This window comes from Mobula hypostoma, chromosome 7 (genome assembly GCF_963921235.1).
Source record: "Mobula hypostoma chromosome 7, sMobHyp1.1, whole genome shotgun sequence".
In the NCBI taxonomy this organism is placed as follows: domain Eukaryota; kingdom Metazoa; phylum Chordata; class Chondrichthyes; order Myliobatiformes; family Myliobatidae; genus Mobula; species Mobula hypostoma.
In genome coordinates, this window is record NC_086103.1 from 5,057,494 (window position 1) to 5,082,405 (window position 24,912).

Here is a 24,912-nt window from a genome sequence, read left to right on the forward strand (position 1 = left end):
TCGTAAGGGTGTTACACTTAGCATAAAACTAGACATAATTAAGTGTTTCGATCGTGGTGAACGAAACAAGGACAAAGTGAATTTGGCTTGTGGAAGCTGACAAAGCTGATGTTTAAGAGGTTTTGGCATCCCATGACCAAGAACTGATAGATAAAGAGCTGATACAATTGGAAGAGGAAAGGATAACAATCGAAACTGAATGCAGTAGCGAAAGTGAAGCAACTTCGTGAGATTTTCGCTGCAATGATAAAGTACGACTTTAATTTTGAAAGGGTACGTAGGTTTAGGTGATACTTGCAAGATGGTTTGAGTGCTTACAAAGAACTGTATGATAGAAAAATGCACGAGGCTCAGCAGTCAAGCAAGCCTTCCACATCAGCCACAGCAGATGACGAACCTCGACCTTTGACATCGAGGCGGGCAGTCATAGGAGAAGATGAGCTGCCTGCCCTGATCGACGATGAAATGACACCCCCGTGTCCCACCACCCCAACCCCCGAGCCACGGACAGATAATGTACCGATTCGTGGAGAATGCAACGGTAGCCGGGAGGCACACAGCACGTCTTTAAGAAAAAAGCTGAAATAAACATGCTAATTAATTAGGTGCCGCCTGTCATGTAATTGTCAGCCCAGATCAGAGGCGATGCAATCGGCAATCGCCTCTGATCTGCGCCGACATTTACGTGCCGGGCAGCACCTAATTAATTAACATGCTTATTTTGGCTTTTTTCTTAAAGATGTGCTGTGTGTCTCCCGGCTACCCCTGCGTTCTTTGCGACAATGTTATCGGGTCGGCGGCCCGGAGGATGGGGGCCACTGCACCACCGCAACCTGCGACGACTCAGTATAACACACCTTCATCAGTGTGCTCGGTGCTGTCTTCCCAATTCCGGTGATACTACATTGTAGATACATTATTTCAACTTTATATAGGCTGTGTATTTTTGCGTATTATTTGGTAGATTTGGCAGCTTCATAGTTTAAAGGTTACTGGAGAGCGTGCTTAAGCCAACAGCGCTTGCGTGAGATTTTCTGCCGAGAGTGCTTGCGTGAGATTTTCGCTACGGAGATCTGTGCAGGCAATTGTTGTAGAGAAGTATTTCTACTTTATATAGGCTGTGTATTTATCATATCATTCTTGCTTTTACTATATGTAACTGTTATTTTAGGTTTTATGTGTTATTTGGCATGATTTGGTAGGTTATTTTTGGGTCTGCGAACGCTCACAAAATTTTCCCATATAAATAAATGGTAATTGTTTCTTCGCTTTATGACATTCCGGCTTACAAACCGTTTCATAGGAATGCTCTACCTTTGGATGGTGGGGGAAACCTGTACTTAGCTTTGTTTTAGCTCAGTAGTATTAAGTGTTCTTTGGTAACTGGAAAGGCATAGTATACAGTACTGTGCCAAAGTCATAGGCAGATATATATTCATAGGGACACTACTATAGTAATTTTTTTGTATTGCACTGTACTGTCACCACAAAACAAAACCAAATTTCATAACATATTTGAGTGATGATAAACCTGATTCGGATATGCGTCTCTCTTGTGGACTGAGAGCGGTAAGGGAGCAGGGAGAGGGAAATAATGTTTGAGAAAATGGAAATGCGGAAGGGTAGGAGAGAGAAGGACCAGAGAGACATTCTGTAATGATCAATAAACCAATTGTTTGGAATCAAATGACCTTGCCTGGTGTCACAGGACTGGGTGTGTCTGTACCAGTACCACCCCCTGCCCCTGGCACCCCTTCTTTGCCATCTGTCATACACCCATCCCAGGGTGCTCCACTCTTGCCATTCCCAACATCCTTTGCTCCCTCCAGGCTTACAAACCAGCTCTGTGCTCCACGTTGTCAAATACAGTGCTATGCAAAAGTCTTAGGTACCCGAGGTATATATGTATGCCTAAGACAGTACATGTTGATGTTTTTTCTCTGATTGAAGGTCACAATTTCCCAGGACCCCGGTGAACTCAGACATGAAATTGAAGGCAGGGTTTATGGGCCTAGAGTCAGATGGAATCAGGCCCTTCACTGTAACTGAGCCATGCTGACCAAGATTTCAAACCGAGCTAGTCCAGAGCAGGGCTTCCTAACCATTTCTATGCCACGGACTCCTACCATTAACCGACAAGTCAGTGGACCCCAGGTTGGGATTCCCTGCAATGAACTTTCTCCATCCATGAAGCTGTCTAAGTTTTTTTTCACACAGTGACTGGGTGATATCTGGAATGCATTGCCAGAGGGTGAGGTGGAACCAGATATAATTACTATGTTTGAGGTATATTGAGGCAGGTACTTAAAAAGACAAGACTTAAGAAGGGTTGGGACCTAATGGGGTGAATGGAATTAGTGTAAATGGACAGAAGAAGAATGTGGTGGGCCAAAGGGATAATTACTGTGCCGAAGGCTCTCTGACTCTATGATACTCGTGTGGTCCACAGGGAGAGCATGCAAACTCCACGTGGGGAGCACCAGAGATTGAGTGCAGCCTATACAATAGCAGCTCACTATGTGGCCTTACTTATAAAGCAATTATTGTTTTAGCAATTATCTGATTGTTATTCTGACATGGCATGTAAAGAGTTTATACGTCATCCTCATGAATGCATGGGATTCCTCTGAGTGCTCCAGGTTCCTCCCTCAAGGCATTCAGATTAGTAAATTAATTGTGAGGGTTAAATCAGTGGATTGTTAGACAGTGTGACTCACTGGGTGGAAAGGTTCTGATCTGTGCATTATCTCGAAATAGATAAAAAATAAAATCAAGAATCAGGATCATTATCACTGATATATGTCATGAAATTTGTTGTGCAATACAAAAACTATAAATTAAATTTGGGAAATGAACCTGGTCAGGTGTCAGGTCTCTCAGTGTGAGAGCATTTTGGAGATAGTGATTACAATTCTATCTCTTTTACCATAGCATTGGAGAGGGATAGATGCAGACATGTTAGGAAAGCGTTTAATTGGAGTAAGGGGAAATATGAAGCTATCAGGCAGGAACTTGGAATCATAAATTGGAAGCAGATGTTCTCAGGGTAATGTACGGCAGAAATGTGACAAATGCTCAGGATGTGGTGATCTACATAGGTATGTTCCAATGAGACAGGAAAACGATGGTAGTGTACAGGAACCATGGTGTACAAAGGCCATTGAAAATCTAACCAAGAAGAAAAGAAAAGCTTATGAAAGGTTCAAAAAACCAGGTAATGATAGAAATCTAGAAAATTATCTTTCTCTCTGGCTATCCGTCCCATAGGATAATGATGGTTCCTTTCAGTCAGTTAGTGGGGTGGTACCCCACTCCTCAGAAAGGAACAGCGTGTGCGTGAGCGGATTTTAGGTGAATAGGGGGTTGCACAGGTCCAGACCCACCCTCTCGACATCCCCTCCCGGATGCAGCGGCATGGTGGGGTCCAAGAGAGCTGGGGGGAGTTCTGTTGTGGTGAATGGCCAGACCAAGCTTCGATGTAAAGGATGCCCTTTTCGCGCTTCACGGCACGTGTTTGCAAGATGGCCGATGACCCTACGAGAGGGTTCATCCGCCCTTTGATCGGTCTTGTTTATTGTCCTGCAGGGTGTCTAGCCACCCTCCTCACCAGGCAAACCTGGTGGGGGAGCCGGTTTAGTCACTGGTCGGACCCCACTTGGAGTACTGTGCTCAGTTCTGGTCACCTCACTACAGGAAGGATGTGGAAACAATAGAAAGAGTTCAGAGGAGATTTACAAGGATGTTGCCTGGACTGGGGAGCATGCCTTATGAGAATAGGTTGAGTGAATTTGGCCTTTTCTCCTTGGAGCGATGGAGGGTGAGAGGTGACCTAATACAGGTGTCCCCTGCTTTTCGAATGTTCACTTTACAAAACCTCACTGTTACAAAAGACCTACATTAGTACCCTGTTTTCACTTTCAGAAGGTGTTTTCACTGTTACGAAGAAAGGCAGCGCGCGATAAAAAAATCAGCGCACGAAAAAATCAACACGCGATAAAAGGCAGCGCGCGTCCCGAGCAGCCGCTCCCCCCTGGATTCTCGCCAGCATTGCTTAAACACGTGCCTGTGAGCAGCCGTTAGCAAGATGAGTTCTGAGGTATTGGAAAAGCCTAAAAGAGCTCGTAAGGGTGTTACACTTAGCATAAAACTAGACATAATTAAGTGTTTCGATCGTGGTGAACGAAACAAGGACAAAGTGAGTTTGGCTTGTGGAAGCTGACAAAGCTGATGTTTAAGAGGTTTTGGCATCCCATGACCAAGAACTGATAGATAAAGAGCTGATACAATTGGAAGAGGAAAGGATAACAATCGAAACTGAATGCAGAAAGTGAAGCAACTGCGTGAGATTTTGGCTGCAATGATAAAGTACGACTTTAATTTTGAAAGGGTACATAGGTGTAGGGGATATTTGCAGGAGGGTTTGAATCCTTACAAACAACTGTACGATAGAAAAATGTGCGAGGCTCAGCAGTCAAGCAAGCCTTCCACATCAGCCACAGCAGATGACAAACCTCGATCTTCGACATCGAGGCGGGCAGTCATAGGAGAAGAAGAGCTGCCTGCCCTGAACGACGATGAGATGACACCCCCATGTCCCACCACCTCAACCCCCGGGCCCTGGACAGATACTGTACCGATTTGCGGAGAATGCAGCGGTAGCCGGGAGGCACACAGCACATCTTTAAGAAAAAAGCCGAAATAAACAAGCTAATTAATTAGGTGCCACTGGCACATAATTGTCGGCCCAGATCAGTGCCGATTTCTGATTGCATCGCCTCTGATCTGCGCCGACATTTACGTGTCAACGGCATCTAATTAGTTAACATGTTTATTTTGGCTTTTTTCTTAAAGATGTGCTGTGTGCCTCCCGGCTACTGCTGCGTGCTTCGCGGCAATGTATCAGTCGGTAGCCTGGAGGGTGGGGCCACTGCACCACCCAACCTGCGACGACTCAGTCTAACACACCATCATCAGTTTGCTCGGCAAGCTGTCTTCCCGATTCCGGTAAGTGATACTACACTGTAGATACATTATTTCTACTTTATATAGGCTGCGTATTTTTACGTGTTATTTGGTAGATTTGGCAGCCTCATAGCTTAAAGGTTACTGGAGAGCGCGTTTATGCCAACAGTGCTTGGGTGAGATTTTCTGCCGAGAGTGCTTGCGTGAGATTTTTACAATGGCGATCTGTGCAGGCAATCATTGTAGAGAAGTATTCCTACTTTATATAGGCTGTGTATTTACCATATCATTCCTGCTTTTACTATATGTTACTGTTTTTTAGGTTTTATGTGTTATTTGTCATGATTTGGTAGGTTATTTTTGGGTCTGCGAATGCTCACAAAATTTTCCCATATAAATAAATGGTAATTGCTTCTTCGCTTTACGACATTTCGGTTTACGAACCATTTCATTGGAATGCTCTACCTTCGGATGGCGGGGGAAACCTGTAGAGGTGTATAAGATGATGAGAGGCATTGATCATGTGGATAGTCAGAAGTTTTTTCCCAGGGCTGAAATGGCTTACATGAGAGGACACAGTTTTAAAGTGCTTGGAAGTAGGTACAGAGGAGATGTCAGGGCTAAGTTTTTTTATGCAGAGAGTGGTGAGTGCAGGGAATGGGCTGCCGGCAACAGTGGTGGAGGCAAATACAAGTAGGGTCTTTTAAGAGACTCCTGGATAGGTACATGGAGCTTAAAAAAGTAGAGGAGCTGTGGGTAAACCTAGGTCATTTCTAAAGTAAGTTCTTGTTTGGCACAGCATTGTGGGCCAAAGGGCCTATATTGTGCTGTAGGATTTCTATGTTTCTATTACAACAGCAATTTATATAAAAGGATATATAATTAGTACAAAAAGAGGAAAATAGTGAGGTAGTGTTCATGGGTTCATTGGCGGTTCAGAAACCTGATGACAGAGGAGAACTAAATGTCCCCAAAACATTGTGTCTCCAGGCCCCAGCCTGAGGGTGGTAATGAGAAGAGGGCATGTCAACCAAATACAAGCCAAGAACAACCAATTAGGATCTGGATATAAAAAGCAACACACACAAAATGTGGAGGGAACTCAGCAGGGCAGGCAGCATCTATGGAAATGAATAAACAGTCAACTTTTCAATGGAAAGGAAGTGGGAAGACAGCAGAATAAAAGAGGTGAAGGGAGGGGAAGAAGGATAGCTCGAACGTGATAGGTGGAGCCAGGTGGGTGGGAATACCTACCCATCTGATATCAAATATAAAATCTTTTTTGGATATAAAATATTTGTCATCATTGGTTCAATAACAATAGTCTTACTGAGATTAAAGTGTGTTTATTTTCCTTTCCTTGAACTTCTATGAATGTGCACGAAATCTTATAATTTTGCATTTACATATCTTAAGTTTTATATGTAAGGTACAGTAACAACACTACTTAGAAATGATGCTATTTTCAATAGGTACATTTAATGTCAAAGAAATGTATACAATATACATTCTGAAATTCTTTTTCTTCACAAATATCCATGAAAACAGAGGAGTGCCCCAAAGAATGACTGACAGTTAAATGTTAGAACCCCAAAGCCCCCCCCGAACTCCCCCCTCCCATGCATAAACAGCAGCAAAGCAACTACCACCCCTCCCCCACTAGCAGAAAATCATCGGCGCCCCCCCACCAGGCACTCAAGTGTGCAGCAAAGCATCAATAAAGACAAAAACTTGCAGTACCCCAAAGACTATTCATTCACCTGGTAATTTGACATACCACAACCTCTTTCACTCTCTAATAAGGGAAAAAAAGGTGTCCCTGTTTCACAGCGAGAGGGGAGACATAACAAAACAACTCGCTGATTTATGCTGCTAAAAGTCTGTTGTGTCGCTTTTTTCAAGCTCTGTGCCCAAAGAACTCAGGCCTCTGGGCACATAGCCAGCAGCCAGCTTGCTGCTTCAGAACTTCCGTGTACTCCCACAACACATCAGTCGGTGGCACCAGCTTTGGATCAGCCCGTTTCCAGGGCCACGAAAATCCGGCACCTTGAAGGCGCATTAGTCTTCCAGGCCACGTCCTTGGCATATCGAAAAGCGGTCAGTTCTGAGGCCCTGAAAGGGGGTCCCATTTCCAAAAAGAAACAAAGTCAGAGTGTAACTCCAGGTCAGGGTCTTCAAAAGAACCTTGAAAGAGAAAACAAAGAGATATCAATGGTTGAAATCGAGCTGTTTCTGAAGATGGAAACAAAGGAATTGCCATTAGGGACCATCATCCTAAGCTCCACCCAATTGTCTTTTAAAAAGATTAATATTAATTATTTTTGAACAATTTTCTAAACTGTTTTATTTATTTCAATCTGTTTGTTTTATAATCAGAACCAGAATCAGGTTTAATATCACCAGTATATGCCATGAAATTTGTTGTCTTTGTGGCAGCAATACAATGCAATACATAATAATAGAGAAAAAAACATGAATTACAGAGAGTGTGTGTATATATATATATGTATATACACACACACACACACACACACACATATATATATACTGGTATTTAGGGCAGCATTGAAGGTCCCCCATCTCTGATGGTGTGTTCAGGGCTTCCTTCATCATGTCAGTAGCTTCCACTCAATTTTCATTCCAGTCAGTCACGCAATTCCCGATGGAGACTCAGAAACACTATCGCACTCAGATGAAGAAGGATGTTTCCGTAACAATTTTGCTTTACCAGTCAGGGTTGTTAGCCTTGAGCTGAACCCCCAAACCTGGAGGACCGGTGGACCACTCTTAGTCTGGCCTCTACCCTTTGACCTGTTTGGCATGGGTGACCCTACCAAGAGCCAAAGCTTAATGTCTGAGTCATTGAGGCACGCAAAACTCCAAACCACAAGAAGCTGCTCTTGGAGGAGATATATAATAAATAGTTAAATTAAATAAGTAGTCTGTTATGAAATGACTATTCTGAAATTGGTTGGCAGAGGGGAAGAACCTGTTCCTGAATTGTTGAGTGGGTGTCTTTAGGCTCTGTACTTTTTTCCTGATGGTATCAATGAGAACAAGGCATGACCTGGGTGATGGGGGTCCTTAATGATGGACACCACCTTTTTGAGGCATTGCTCCTTGAAGATGACAAGCAGAATTGTATTAACAGTTAAAGAATGAATGAGTAAGGCTGATCAATAGTCCACCCACTAAGCCACACCTCCACACCCCTCACCACCACCATGCCATCAAAGACTCAAAGACATACAGTATATACAGAAAGGCTCTGAAAAAGAGCCAGTAACGTCATGAAGGATACCACCAACCTTGCTCATGGACTGTTTGTCCCACTCCCATCAGCGAGGAAGCTATGTAGCATCCATGCCAGGACCACCAGACACAAAAACTTTTCCCAGCAAAAAGGCTGATTAACACCTCCACTTTATGGGCATAAAATTAATCTATGCCTATAAGCTACTGTATGTATTTATATTTATTGTACTTTATTATTGTGTTTTTTATCTCATTGTGTTTTTTTAAGCTGTATCATTCTGGAGTAACAATTATTTCATTCTCCTTTACATGGAAAGAACATTAAACAATCTTAAAGTAAGCACCAGGAGTCATTTTTTTTCTTAAAAATGGTCCATAATTATTATTAATAATTCAGTAATCACTGATAATCTTTGCTCAAAATTACCATGGCATGCAAGGGAATTTTTTTTAGATTATCACCAATTTGGGCAGACACTTTCAAAAAGGTTTGCCCCCACTATATTTAGGGAATGATAATGCACATAACTAAATTGCCTGTTCCCATCAACATCTTACCTTCTGAGCCAGAAGCAAATGTTGCAAATGTTCATGGCAAATTAAGATGTTCCAACTAACGGGCACCTTGCTATCAACCACAGTGTCCTCCAGTCCTGTACACGATAATTAGTCATCCATTTTAATTCTGTGATAAAATGTAAATCTTGCAAAGCTATGCAGATGAAATATAAACCAGCTTTTTAGTTGGATTTTGCTTTTTTTTAACTGAATGTGGTGGGAAGCTGTGTATATTTTTTGAATCGTAATGATGTTGGCAAGTTGCCCAGAAACTCAACAACAAACATCCAAAGGCAATTTCTTATGCTAATACAGTGTCATTTGTACATTTCGGGGGAGGAATGAGCATTTGTTAATACGGGTGGTTTCCCACCAATCTATCTTCTACTTAGAATTGGTTCCATAAGACCATATGGCAAAGGAGCAGAATTAGGCGATTCGGCCTACCAAGTGTCTGCTCCACCATTCCGTCATGGCTGATTTATTGTCTGTCTCAACCCCATCCTCCTGCCTTCTCACCATAATCTTTGATGCCCTAACTCATCAAGAACCTGTCATCTCTGCTTTATACCCATGGACTTGGCCTTCACAGCCATCTGTGGCAATGAATTCCACAGATTCACCATCCCCTGGCTGCTGCAATTGGGAAGGAGCTATAGGGCCTTAGGTCCCAAACAACCACACGTTCAGGAAGAGTTATCACCCCTCAACCATCAGGCTACTGAACCAGTGCGGATAACTTCACTCACCACAACACTGAACTGATTCCACAACCTGTGGGCTCAGTTTCAAGGACTCTGCTACTCATGTTCTCAGTTAGTTAGCTAGTTATTTATTTATTTATTTAATTTACAGAGTTTGTCTTCCTTTATCCTCTTGCACATTGATTGCTTGTCAGTCTTTCTTTGTGTGGAGTTTTTCAGTGATGGTGTTGTATTTCTTTGCTTTACTGTGAATCCCTGCAAGAAAATGAATCTCATAGCATATGATATTGTTTGGTAATAAAGTCAGGAGATTAGGACTGAGGGAAAATAGGCCAGCCATGATGAAGTGATAGAGCAGACTCGATGGGCCAAATGGCCTACTTCTGCTCCTATATCTTATGGTCTTATGGCTTAACTTTGAACTGTGATTCTCTGATTGTACATAATGCTGGAAATTATATAAAGAAGAGGTCAGTGAATGGAAAATGGGAGCGGGGAATAAAGAACAAGGTCACGGAAAGATTTATACAAATTCCATTTTATTGTAAAGAAACATTTAGCCTGTAAGAAGTGTTTAATATCTGTCCAATCCGGTGGTATCGTGGTATAAGATAACATTAAATCCAGTAAGCAGATTACAGGGAGTATGTGTAACGTTTGGTTCTGATTTGTGAAGAACAGATTAGCACTGATTTAATGATGCTTCACTGATTTGAAGAACAGATTTCAGATTTCAGGGGATAAAGCTTGCCGACAGCAGTCACTGTAAATCAGTTAAGAGAGAGGAGAAAAAGTCCCATTAAACACACAAAAAACTGGTACTGCTCAGCTTCTGAAGATTGGGATCACAAGGATGTTGTAGACTTTTCTGTGTGGACAGTGCCTTAAGACGGGATATGCCCTCAATTACAACTGCCAGTATTTGGTCAGTCAAATGTTAACATTCCACAAGGGGAAAATCTGTGACAGGTCCTCCAATGAGCCTTCTGCCATCTGCAAATAACTTGGAGAATGCATGAATTTACTGGTGTATTCCTGGTTGTCAGTGCAGGTCATGCCACTGTTTGAGGAAGGCGTTCTTTGTGGACTTCGCATTGCCAATTTATAGAAACAATAGCAACACACAAAACATGCTGGAGAAACTCAGCAGGTCAGGCAGGATCTATGGACAGGAATAGATAGTTGATGTTTTGGACTGAGACCCTTCATCAGGACTGGAAAAAAAAAAGGAAGATGCCAGAACAAGAAGTTGGGGGCGGGAGATGACAACAAGCCGGAAGGTGATACGTGAAGTCAGGTGGGTGAGGGAGGGTGGATGAAGTAAGAAGCTGGGAGGCGATAGGTGGAAAAGGTAAAGGGCTGGAGAAGAAGCTGGGAGGTGATAGGTGGAAAAGGTAAAGGGCTGGAGAAAAAGGAACTTGACAGTAGAGGAGAGTGGACTATGGGAGAAAAGGAAGGAGAGGAACTAGGGGGAGGTGCTCTCTTGTGTTTATAGAAACAAGAGATTCTGCAGATGCTGGAAGTCTTGAGCAACAGACACAGGATGCTGGAGGACCTCAGCAAGTCAGGCAGCATCTATGAAGGGGAATAAGGAGCGGTTCAGTCTCACTGGTCTACAGTAATATTTTACTGCTTCATCTACAACACCTTCTGTTCCTTTCTGTTATCTGTCTTCTAAAGCCTCGTATTCATGTGCAGGGCAATGTAGAGCAAGGTTTTGCAATGCAGTTAACACAGGCATACATTGACAAAACCATTCCCACGTCATCTCTTTTCATGTAACAGGGTCATACACTTATAGATTAGCACAGTACAGAAACAGAGCACTTGGCCCAACTCATCCATGCTGACCACATGACCATCAAAGCAGGAGACTGCAGACTAGCAGACACTGCAATCAGAAACAAGAAACAATAAGATACCCTCTTGGCCTCACAATCTCCCTTGCTATGAACTTACACTTTAAAATTTACCTACTCTGCACTTTTTCAGTAACTTTTACTCTTTATTCGGCATTATTACTCTATTATCTTGTTCCAGCTGAACACACTGTGTAATGATTTGATCTGTATAAACGCGAGTCCTTCACTATATCTTGGTATACTGTATGTGACACTTCTGCAGAGATCGTCACCTTGTCATGATGGGGAGGCTTGTGAGTTCCCAAGATCTCAAAAGCGATGCTGTCTGGAGTTTAGGCTCCTGGTAGGGCCACCTGTGGTGGTAGGTCAAGAGGGAGTTTCCAGACAAAGAGAGATCCAACCAAAATCTCAACGGTGACACTGGTGGAAGATGATGACACATCACAATTGCAGTGAAAGCAATGGAAGGCTACAGTAGTGAAGTGTTTTCATTCCATGCCAGTGGACCATGACCCTGATCTGCTAGGAAATATGTGGTTGCTGATCGTGCATCTGCCTCCCCATGTTATATATGATCATGCACAGGGATTCTTCCTGAAGGACAACCCCTTAGGATAACACCATAATTGACACAAGTGATCACACTACTAATTATAGAAACATAGAAAACCTACAGCACAATACATGCACTTCGGCCCACAATGCTGTGCTGAACATGTACTTACTATAGAAATTATCTCAGGTTACCCATAGCCCTTTATTTATCTAAGCGACATGTACCTATCCAGAAGTCTCTTAAAGGACCCTATTGTATCCGCCCCCACCACCGTCGCTGGCAGCTTATTCCACGTACTCACCACTCTGAGTAAAAAACTTACCCCTGATGTCCCCTCTGTACCTACTTCCAAGCACATTAAAACTGTGCCCTCTCGTGTTAGCCATTTTAGCCCTGGGAAAAAGCCTCTGACTATCCACACAATCAATGCCTCTCATCATCTTATACACCTCTATCAGGTCACCTCTCATCCTCCGTTGCACCAAGGAGAAAAGGCCAAGTTCATTCAACCTATTCTTGTAAGGCATGCTCCCCGATTCAGCCAACATCCTTGTAAATTTCCTCTGTACCATTTCTATAGATTTCTATATCCTTCCTATAGTGACATAACCAGAACTGAGCATATTTCTCCAAGTGGGGTCTGACCAGGGTCCTATAAAACTCTACCATTACCTCTCTTGGCTCTTGAACTCAATCCCACGGTTGATGAAGGCCAATGCATTATATGGCTTCTTAACCACACAATCAAACTGCGCAGCAGCTTTGAGTGTCCCATGGACACGGACTCCAAGATCCCTCTGATCCTCCACACTACCAAGAGTCTTACCATTAATACTATATTCTGCCATCATATTTGACCTACCAAAATGAACCACCTCACACTAATCTGGTTTGAACTCCATCTGCCACTTCTCAGCTCAGTCTTGCATCCATCGATTTCCTGCTACAACCTCTGACAGCCCTCCACGCTATCCACAACAACCCCAACCTTTGTGTCATCAGCAAATTTACTAACCCATCGCTCCACTTCCTCATCCAGGTCATTTATAAACATCATGAAGAGAATAAATCCCTGAGGCAGACCACTAGTCCCCAACCTCTGTGCGGAATACGATCCGTGTACAACTACTCTTTGACTTCTGTGGGAAAGCCAGTTGTAGATCCACAAAGCAAGGTCCCTTTGGCTCCCATGCCTCCTTACTTTCTCAATAAGCCTTGCAAGGGGTACCTTATCAAATGCCTTGCTGAAATCCATATACACTACATCTACTGCTCTATTTTCATCAATGTGTTTAGTCACATCCTCAAAAAATTCAATCAGGCTCGTAAGGCACTATTAGGCCATACAAAAGGTCTTCGTACGGTCTTTGAGAAAGCCACGCAGACTATTCATAATCATATTATGTCTCTCCAAATGTTTAAAATCCTTCTTCTCAGGATCTTCTCCATCACTTACCAACCATTGAGGTAAGACTCACTGGTCTATAATGTCCTAGGCTATGTCTGCTCCCTTTCTTGAATAGGGGAACAACATCTTCAACCCTCGAATCGTCCGGAACCTTTTCTGTCCCCATTGACGATGCAAATATCATTGCCAGAGGCTCAGCAATCTCCTCCCTCACTTCCCACATTAGCCTGGGGTATATCTTGTCCGGTCCTGGTGACTTATCCAACTTGATGCTTTCCAAAAGCTCCAGCACATCTTCTTTCTCAATGTCCATATGCTCAAGCTTTACAGTCTGCTGCAAGTCATCCCTACAATTGCCAAGATCCTTTTCCGTAGTGAATACTGAAGCAAAGTATTCATTAAGTACCTCTGCTATCTCATCTGAATCCATACACGCTTTTCCACTGTCACACTTTATTGGTCCTATTCTCTCGCGTCTTATCCTCTTGCTCTTCACGTACTTGTAGAATGCCTTGGGATTTTCCTTAATCCTGCTCGCAAGGCCTTCTCATGGCTCCTTCTGTCTCTACTAGCCTTATAGTTTTCCAGATCCCTATCGTTACCTACATTTTTGAACCTTTTGTAAGCTTTTCTTTTCTTCTTGACTAGATTTTCAACAGCCTTTGTACACCATGGTTCCTGTACCTTACCATCATTGCCCTGTGTCTTTGGAACGTACTTATGCAGAACACCACGCAAATTGGCCCAAAACATTTGCCACATTTCTGCCGTACATTTCCCTGAGAACATCTGTTCCCATTTGACTCTTCCAAGTTTCTGCCTGATAGCTTCATATTTCCCTTTACTCCAATTACATGCTTCCCTAACTTGTCTGTTCCTATCCCTCTCCAAAGCTGTGCTAAAGGAGACAGAATTATGATCACTATCTCCAAAATGCTCTCCCATTGAGAGACCTGACACCTGACTAGGTTCATTTCCGAATACCAGATCAGGTACAGCCTCACCACGGTTCCTGTACCCTACCATAACTTCTCTGTCTCCTTGGAACATACCTATGCAGAACTCCACACAAATATTCCCTGAACATTTGCCACATTTCTTCCATACTTTCCCTGAGAACATCTGTTCCCAATTTAAGCTTACAATTTCCTGCCTGATAGCCTCATAATTCCCCTTACTCCAATTAAACACTTTTCTTACTTGTCTGTTCCTATCTCTCTCCAATGCTATTATAAAGGAGATAGAATTATGACCACTATCTCCAAAATGCTCTCCCTCTATGAGATCTGACACCTGACCAGGTTCATTTCCCAATACCAAATCAAGTATGGTCTCTCCTCTTCTAGGCTTATCTATATATTATGACCCTATCTCCAAAATGCTCTCCCTCTATGAGATCTGCGCCATCCAAGTACTGATCCATGCTCTAAGCTCATCCGCTTTGTTCACAATACTCCTTGCGTTAAAATGGACACATTTCAAACCATCCGTCTGAGCGCATCCCTTCTCTATCACCTGCCTCTCCTCCCTCACACACTGCCTCCAAGCTTTCTCTATTTGTGAGCCAACTGCCTCTTCCCCAGTCTCTTTAGTTTGGTTCCCACCCCCCAACAATTCTAGTTTAAATTCTCCCCAGTAGCGTTAGCAAACCTCCCTGCCAGGATATTGGTCCCCCTGGGATTCAAGTTCAACCTGTTCTTTTTGTACAGGTCGCATCTGCCCCAAAAGAGGTCCCAGTGATCCAGAAATCCGAATCCCCCCGGGCCGGCTGGTGGCGCAATGACATCAGCACCAGACTCTGGAATGGAGGTTCCCAGGTTCGAACCCAGTTGGGTCCGCTCCCAAGTATACTTTCCATCCGTGCCAGGTTGAGTGACGAGGTCGCAGCTCAACCTCTTAAAATAAAGGGAAAGATACTGTGAAATGTCTGTGTGAGGAGTGGCACTCCACACAGTCTCTCTCTCTCTCTCGCTCCGCGCCTTGTAAAGGCATGAAAACGACATCGTCCTGCCAACATCGCACATGCACGGACGCACGCACGCACGAACACAGACGCACATGCATCCACATGCCAAAGATAAAGAAATCTGAATCCCTGCCCCCTGCTCCAATCTCTCAGCCACACATTTATCCTCCACCTCATTCTATTCCTATACTCACTGTTGCGTGGTACAGGCAGTAATCCTGAGATTCACCAGAGAACTCTGGAAGCTGAGTCATTGAAAACATTCACAATTGAGAAGGTCAGATTTCTAGACACTTGGGAAGCAAGAAGTTAAGGGAACAAGGCAAGAAAGTAAATGCTAAGACCAAAGGTTTCTCCTTTTGAATGACTTGCCGGAATGGAGTCACTTATGAGCCAGGCTGTTTTTTTTTAACAATAATTCACTCATTTCAAGGTCCCCACCACCAATGTTGCTTTTTTATGAACCAAACACAGGTTCCCTAGCAACCATGGAGTTATTAGAATACCAGCCTGCAGCTCTCCAATATATGGTTTTAACCACTCCTCTGCTCTCCCTTCCCCTGCAGGATGTGTGATCTACCTGAGGTAATTTGCTTCAGAATTCTTAATTTATTTTGTAGATTAAGCACATCGAAAAAGAAAGATATTAGTTTCCTAACTGTGCATAACCCGGGAGATGTTTCTCTGTTGTCCTCTTCATGGCAAGTTATTAATTTAATCTAGTTTGACACAGCCACTGATTTAGCAAAATAATGAATGTTTGTTTCTCTGCTCTTGTCTGTGTTCCAGTCATTAGCAGATTTCTCTGGCAATGAGCTTTTTTGAACTCTTGAGTCAGTGGAACGGAAATTAATGCTCATTTGGATAATGTGACTATCTGAGGCACGATCTGGTTGGTGTTTATCCCACACACAGAGCTGTGAGGGAAGAGACGTTACACAGCCCTAAAGAGATCTTTGCGGGCTCCAATTTTACAGGAGAGGAAACCGAATCAGCCTTAATATTATTGGCATAGTCATGAAAATTGTTGTTATGCGGCAGCAGTATATTATAGTACATAATAACAAAAAAAACTCAATACTGGAAGCAGTATATATATTATGGGTGGGAATAAACAGTCAACATTTTGGACCAAGACCCTTCATCAGGAATGGAAAGGAAGAGGGAAGGAGTCAGTCTGACCTGCTGAGTTCCACCAGCACATGTGGTATTGCTCTAGATTTCCAGCATCTGCGGTACTTCTTGTGTCTATATAATTAAGTAAATTGTGCAAAAAGAAAAACAAATAGTGAGGTAGTGATCATGGGCTCAACATCCATTCAGAAATCGGATGGCAGAGGGGAAGAAGCTGTTCCTGAATTGTTGAGTGTGTGCCTTCAGGCTCCTGTACCTCCTTCCTGATGGTAGAAATGAGAAGAGGGCATGTCCTTGGTGATGAGGGTCCTGAATGATGGATGCCACCTTTTTGAGGCATTGCTCCTTGAAGGTGTCCTGGATCTGGGCAGGCTGGTGTCCACGATGGAGCTGACTGAGTTTACAACTGTATACAGCTTATTTTGATCCTGTGCTGTGCCCTGTCCCCCATACCTGATGGTGATGCAGCCAGTTATAATGCTCTCTACAGTATGGCTGTAGAAATTTGTGAGTGTCTTTGGTGACATACCAAATCTCCTCAAACCCCTAATGAAATATAGCTACTGTTGTGCCTTCTTTCTAACTGCATCAATATGTTGGAAAAAAGAATACCCTTTCCTTTCCAATTTGCTTCATTTAATGATATCAGATGTTGACCGTACTTCAGAGGAAAATTACTAAATTAAATTGATTTTTGCCAAAGTCACAGGTTGTTCAGAGAGGAATATTCCTTGATGTACACAAACAACATAGCATTTCGCACAATGCTATTACAGAACCAGAGACCTGGGTTCAACTCCCACCGCTGTCTGTAAGGAGTTTGCATGTTCTCCCTGTGACCATGTTGGTTCCCTCCAGGTGCTCTGGTTTCCTCCCACATTCCAAAGAATGTGGTTAATAGGTTAATTGGTTACACGGGTGTAACTGTGTGTCGTCGTTAGGTGGCATCTGGAATTTCCAGTGCTCCACAGATGGCTGCTGGCCTGCTTTCTTGACCGTTGGACCATTAATTGGTCTCTTCCGCTCAATCCGCCATGGCCAGACTTCACATGCTGGGATAGGCAGATCCCCTACCTCACCGAGGGTCGACGACCCGTCGGCTACCCTCACCTGGTTTGGCCCATCTGCTTAGACGGTTTACCGGGGTGTGGCCGTTGTGTGTGTTACAGGTATTTGAAGCCACAGGTAAGAGCTGAGCACCAGTTGAAAAGCAAAGGTGGACAAGCTGCCCTGAAAAGGGCGTGGCAGACTCCCCCACCAGAAATGCTACCCCTCCCTAGACACCCCATACACAGCTCAATTTATGCTTATTGTCTTTTTTTATGTTGCTTTGGATCTGGAGGAACAATCATTTCATTCTCCTTTACACCCATGTACTGAAAAATGAGAATAAACAATCTTGAACCTTAAATCTATGCAAAGTTCCATTTGGGTGCTGTTGGTGTGGAGTTTGCATGTTTTCCCAGTGACTGGATGAGATCCCTTTGGGTATGCAATCAACCTTCGTCTCAAAGAGTTATGAGTTGGTATGTCAAATGGTGGCAGTAAATTGCCTCTAGTTAGTGGGGATTGGTAGACTCTAGAGAGTTGGGAAGTAAAACTAAGGAGCGATGTAGGTTAAATGAGTGCTTCATGATTGGCGCAGACTTGTGTGCTGAAGGACCTGTCTGTATGCTGCACCTCTCTATGATGGAAAAGGAAGTGACACATTTTATCATGCAGCCTCCCCAGCTTGGATTCCTCTTCAGTGTCCATGACAACACTGGAGAGGCCTAGCATTTCAGTTGAATAAAATGACTGTCAACTTCAAAATAGTTAATAACTGTTTGCTCCTGTCATGTTGCCCCACATTATTCCAAAATCTCACGTGAAAAGCGGCTGCTTTTTTCAGAATAGTTAATAACTGTTTGCTCCTGTCATGTTGCCCCACATTATTCCAAAATCTCACTTGAAAAGTGGTTGGTAAGTTGATGGAAAAAATCTTGAGAGGCAGGATTTATGAACATTTAGAGAGGCATAATATGATTAGGAATAGTCAGCATGACTTTTCAAAGACAGGTTGTGCTTTACGCACCTGTTTGAAATTTTTGCGGATGTGACTAAACATGTTGATGAAGGTAGAGCAGTAGATGTAGTGTATATGGATTTCAGCAAGGCATTTGATAAGGTAACCCATGCAAGGGTTGTTGAGAAAGTAAGGATGCAAGGGATCCATGTGGACCTTGCTTTATGGATCCAGAATTGGCTTACTCACAGAAGGCAAAGAGTGGTTGTAGACGGGTCATATTCCACATGGAGGTCGGTGACAAGTGGTGTGCCTCAGGGATCTGTTTGGGGACCCCTTCTCTTATGATTTTTATAAATTACCTGGTTGAGGAAGTGGAGGGATGGGTTAGTAAATTTGCAGATGACACAAAGGTTGGAGGTGTTGTGGATAGTGTGGAGGGCTGTCAGAGGTTACAGCAGGACATCAATAGGATGCGAAACTGGGCTGAGAAGTGGCAGATGGAGTTCAACCCAGGTAAGTGTGAGGTGGTTTTTTTGGTAGGTCAAATATGATGGCAGAGTATAGTATTAATGGTAAGACACCATAGGCCACTCAAATCCGCTGTGCAGGTTGACTGTATGGTTAAGAAGGCATACGGTGCATTGGCCTTCATCAACCGTGGGATTGAATTCAAGAGCCAAGAGAGGTAATGTTACAGCTTTATAGAACCCTGGAGTACTGTGCTCATTTCTGGTCACCTCACGACAGGAAGGATATAGAAACTATAGAAAGGGTGTAGAGGAGATTTGCAAGGATGTTGCCTGGATTGGGGAGCATGCCTTATGAGAATAGGTTGAGTGAACTCAGCCTATTCTCCCTGGGGTGATGGAGGATGAGAGGTGACCTGACAGAGGTGTATAAGATGATGAGAGGCATGGATCGTGTAGATAGTCAGAGGCTTTTTCCGATGGCTGAGGCTAACACGAGAGGGCACAGTTTTCAGGTGCTTGGAAGTAGGTACAGAGGAAATGTCAGGGCTAAGTTTTTTGCGCAGAGAGTGGTGAGTGCGTGGAATGGGCTGCCAGTGATGGTCGTGGAGGCAGATATGATAGGGTCTTTTAAGAGACTCCTGGATAGGTACATGGAACTTAGAAAAATAGAGGGCTATGGGTAACCGTAGGGAATTTCTAAAGTAAGTACATGTTCAGCACAGCATAATGGGCCGAAGAGTCTGTATTGTGTAGGTTTTCTATGTTTCCGTGCTTGTGGTGTCAGTTTGATGCTATGACATCTCAGTCGATACGAGGCCTGCCTGGGGCCTGGACAAGGCCCAAGGATAGAAGCTTCCAGTGTAGTCTCAAAATTTGGACAGCTCATTCAGCATTATGTGAAGCTTTTTTTTAAAAAAAGATTCAAAGCCCATGGGAGTCAAGTGATTTCTTTGTCATGTGCCATCTAGAAATAATTAACGAAACCGCTCGAGCTGTAGTTTTGGTGGATAATCCCACTAGCCAAATAACAACTGCTACAAAACAGACATGAAATAAAGTGCTGACAGTTTACTTTAAATAAAAGGGACTCCCAGTGCCATTGATCGGAATGATAGAACCAACATTATCTGTCCCCAGACGATGAAGTTGAGCAGCTTTTTGACAACTGACGTGACAGACCAATGATGACTCTTTGCGAGGTGTGCCACTCAAACAAAACAGTACAAGCTGGAGACTGTCTATTCTCCCTGCCATAGCACTCTCGTTTGCTGGAAAGCAACTGGGTTCTGCTCTTTGAGCCCAGACCATCGTGCAAACCACCCTGCCCTCCATGGACACCGTTACACTTCCCGCTGCCTCGCGAAAGTAGATAACACAATCAAGGTGTCACGGTGCACCCTTGCAAGATGAAACACTGGTGCGGAGGAACAGCAGATACTTTCTGTCACGGTGGTCACTGGCAGAAAATCTACCCAGGAGCGGAGGACGGCAGAGTCTGTCACAGTGAGCTCTGACTAAGACTCAGCCCCGGAGCGGAGGAACAATGGACTCCCCTTGAAGAAGTGGAAACAAGAATTTAGACGTAGGAATACAAAAAGAACATGGGAAGCATGACTGAGTGACACAGCGAGACAAATCATTCTCAACAAACACAGTGGAAATCCACAACAAGACTCCCCTTTAAATAATCATGGAATATAGGAAACACATGCCAGTTACAATTAACTTGACAAGATTAAACCGAAAGCACCTGGGCTTTACAGCTCTAACAATTAGTTATTAAAGGTGCTTGAGAAACCCTGAATCCCAATTCTCTATGACAAACCTCAGAGGCCTTCAGGGCTCATGACACCGGACCTCATCCACCCCAAACATTTTCTCTTCTTTCCCCCTCCCATCGAGCAGAAGGTGCAAAAGCCTTTGAGTATGTACCAACAGACTCAAGGACAGCTTCTGCCCACTGTTATCAGACTCACGAATGGATCTCCATATACAAAAGTGGAACTTTTGAATACATGATCTTGCAGCTTGCTTGGTAATACCCCTGGCATTTTATTTGTTTACCCAGACATCCCACCTCTCCCGCAAGTTCCGGGAGTCTCCCACATATTAATAGTGGCTCCCTGATGCCCTCAAATTATATACAATATCACGGAAATTAATTTTTTTGAGAGTGAGCGAACAAGAGAAAGCAAGCAAGAGAGCAAGAGAACGGGAGAGAAAGCAAGCGAGAGCGTGAGGGAGTGCGCGAGCGACCACGAGAGAGAGGGAGAGCGAGAGCGCGCCATGGCAGAGTGTTCCAAAAAATATATAAAACGTACGTCACCCCAGACTACACTAAAGTGTACCCCTGCCTAATAAGGGTCAAAAATAATGACAGTGTTGCTTGCTGCACTGTTTGCAACAGTGACTTTTCTATTGCCCATGGTGGGTTAAGACTGTAAAAGACATGTTGGGGTGAGTTTAACTGGTATCATTCATTCATTAGCATAGCTAACGTTATTTAAACTAGCTGGCTGGCTGCTTGCTAAGGAGCTACTCTATTGCAGACATCCCACCTCTCCCGGAAGTCTCCTGCAAATTGATGGTGCTACCTCCCTGAAATCAGTTTTTGCAGGGTGGGATGTCTGGTTTACCAGTACTGCACATTCTCTGGAAACGCAACACTATATATAACACAAGAAATTCTGCGGATGCTGGAAATCCAGAGCAACACACACAAAATGCTGGAGGAACTCGGCAGGTGAGATAGCATCTATTAACCAATTTTCCCCGGGATCAATAAAGTATGACTATGACTATGATACTACTATGACCATCTATGGAAATGAATAGACAGTCAACATTTCAGGCCAAAACTCTTCTTCAGGACTAGAAAGGAAGGTGGGGGGTGGGGGAAAGGAGACTAGACAGAAGGTGATAGGAGAAGCAAGGTGGGCTGGAGAAGAGGGAATCTGATAGGAGAGGAGGGTGGACCATAGAAGAAAGGAAAAGGGAAGGGGAAGGGGAAGGGGGGGCGGGACCCAGGGGAAGTGATAAGCAGGTGAGAAAGAGATAAACGGCCAGAGTGGGGAATAGAAGAAGAGGGGAGGGGGAGGGAAACACTTTTATACAGGAAGAAGAAATTGTTATTTATGCCATCTGGTTGGAGGCTACCTAGAAAAAATATAAAGTTTTGCTCCTCTGCCTTAAGAGTGGCCTAATCTTGGCACAAGAGGAGCCCATGGATTGACATATCAGAAGGAGAAGGGGAAGGGGAGTTGGCCACTGGGAATTCTGCTTTTGGCAGATGGAATGGAGGTGCTTGACAAAGCAGTCCCCCAATTTGTGACAGGTCTCTCCACTTTGGGAGCTCAAGAACACTGTGTGTGGGTGGGTTGAAGGAACAGGGCTTGTTTTGCTGTTGTTTTGTCTTGTGTTGTTCTGCCGAGCATGGTGGGTATGCTATATTGGTGTTGGAAAGTGTGGCAACACTTGTGGGCTGCCCTCTCCACACCCTCGAGTATGACAGTTGTTAATGCAAATGACACATTTCCCTGTAAGTTCCCATGTACATGTGATATACAAACTTGATTCTTGAAATTTGAACTATGTTCTTCATTCTGTTTTCTTTTTCTGCCTCAGTGTAATTGATCTTTCTAGATGGCATGCAAAACAAAAAAAAATCACTGTACATCTGTACACTAGTGACATTTACAAGACTTAGATAGGCAGATGGATGAAAGAGAAATGGAGGGTGTGTGCTAAGGAGGAAGGAAGACTTAGACTGATTATGGAGTAGGTTAGTTGGAGAAGTTTGGCACAACATTGCAAACCAAAGGGTCTATTCTATGCTGTACTGCTCTATGTCCAATATGACATTATTAATGAACAACTGGCAAAGGTTTGGCTTAGTGTGACTTCTTTCATTGAATTATGGAATAGAAAGAGATAAATCATGTTTATCAAAGCTAAAAAGGCTATACTGTACTTCAAATTCCTACTTCATTTCCCAGAATGTTGGTACCTGCAGGTAGGGTTTAAATGTAATGGACATATTTTGCCTCCATTATTTTCCAAACCCTATCACCTCTCCAGAGGTGAATATACTTCCCTGAACTCCCTTTATCTCCTTTTAACATTCATCCTAACAATGTGCCCCCATTACTGATCTCTCTAATCAATGTTACGGGTTCTTCCAAGTCAACCTAAACAAACAAAAGCATTTTATTACTTTTGCAAACACGAGGAAATCTGCAGATGCTGGAAATACAAGCAACACACACAAAATGCAAACCAGTCCTGACGAAGGGTCTCGGCCTGAAACGCCAACTGTGCTTCTTCCTATGGATGCTGCCTGGCCTGCTGCGTTCCACCAGCATTTTGTGTGTGTTGCATTTTATTACTTTATTTTCTCTGGCTACATTTTCCCTCTTCACCAAACAAATCAAGCCCAGACTAACCAATCCCCTCTCATAACTAATTGCCTCCATCCTAAACAACATCTGAATTATTTCTGATTCCTCAGAAGTACAAAATATCTCAAAACTCTGCAGCCTTTGAAATAATTTTTGACATGTTTCTGTGTGGGAAATTGGAGCACAAGGATTTCAAAAATATTTTGGAATTAATGGTATGGGTTAAGATACAAGCATTAGTCACTTTGCTTTTCTTTCTTCTCTACTAAGTGGGCACATATGTTTAAGGTCTAATTTGGAAGACTGTTCATGCACTGAAGTTATATTGGAGGTGACAAACTGTGCTGGAGCATTGATCACCAAAATTCAAGCCTGTAATCTTCTGACTCAGAGGTAGAAATGGTAATCTTGAGTTGTTTTAGCTTTACCGAGGAGACAGGTGGGTGTTTGAATCAAATGGAGCCTGAGGGACATCTGAGACGTTTATCATCCAACCCGCTTGGGCATTGATCTTCAGTGATCAAATTGATCAAATGCCTCACCAAGGCGAATAAAAAAGGTGGTCAAGGAGACATACTGTCTGAAATAGATGTTATTCTTCCTTCTCTTTCTCCTGTTCTTTGTCTCATTTGTTGGTTTCAGTGCAATTCAATGAGTTGTTAAACAGGAAATTTTCTCTTGAAAGCAATGGAGGAAGGGATGTCCCAGAATGCACCACCTTAGCAACAGTGCTCTATTAAATCAATAAAACCTGCACTTCTTAATTAAGGTCTTTCAGTATTCCTAAAAAAGCCTTGTAAAACTTGTTTCCATGCCAACCATATGAACTTTATTTCAGGTGTCCTTCTCTAGTGAGAGGAGTTAAACAGCAAAGTTTGGAATTCTGGTAATGTTCATCAACTTATTTTAATTTATTTATTTTGTGATATAGCACTGAGTAGGCCCTTCTCATCCTTCGAGCCATGTCACCCCAGCAACTCCCTATTAACCTAACCTAATCACAGGACAATTTACAATGACCAACTAACCTGTCCAGTATGTCTTTAGACTGTGGGAAGAAACCGGAGCACCTGCAGAAAACCCATGCATCCCACAGGGAGGTTGTACAGAGTTCCTTACAGATGGCACCAGAATTGAACTCCAAACTGCAACATCCCATGCTTTAGAAACTTCGCAGTAACCACTATACTACCGTGGAACTTGTAGAAATCTCTGGCAGAAAGCTCATTTTATGTATGCTATCGTTGCTGAGGCTTCTAGTCAATATTCAAAATAATTACTTTAAAATGCACTCAGTAACTAATAAAATCATCACTGAGTGCATTTGTGTGGTCTTCTACTGCTGTAGCTCATCCACCTCAAGGCTTGACGTATTCAGAGATGTTCTTCTGCACAGCACTGTTGCAGTGTGTGGTTATTTGAGTTACTGTTGCCTTCCCATTAGCTTGAACAAGTCTGGCCATTCTCTTCTGAGCTCTCTCAACACCAAGGCATTTTTTTCCCCACTACCACTTACAGGATGTCTTTTTGCTTTTTAGTACTGTTCTCTGTAAACTCTAGAGACTGTTGTGTGTGAAAACCTCAGAAGATCAGGGTACTCAACCACCCCGTCTGGTACCAGCAATCATTCCA

The 24,912-nt window shown here is 43.3% G+C and overlaps 1 protein-coding gene and 1 long non-coding RNA gene across 4 annotated transcripts in view; one reads left to right on the forward strand and one right to left on the reverse strand.

Moving 5' to 3' along the window:
* The window catches only part of LOC134349117 (protocadherin-1-like), a 524,282-nt gene that overhangs the window by 176,998 nt on the left and 322,372 nt on the right, over positions 1-24,912 (forward strand). The window lies entirely within an intron of this gene.
* Positions 6,201-24,912, reverse strand: part of LOC134349118 (uncharacterized) — an 85,325-nt gene continuing 66,613 nt past the window's right edge. Inside the window, exon 5 of the long non-coding RNA XR_010018592.1 lies at positions 6,201-7,146. This is a non-coding gene — a long non-coding RNA (uncharacterized LOC134349118). The remainder of the gene's footprint in view (positions 7,147-24,912) is intronic.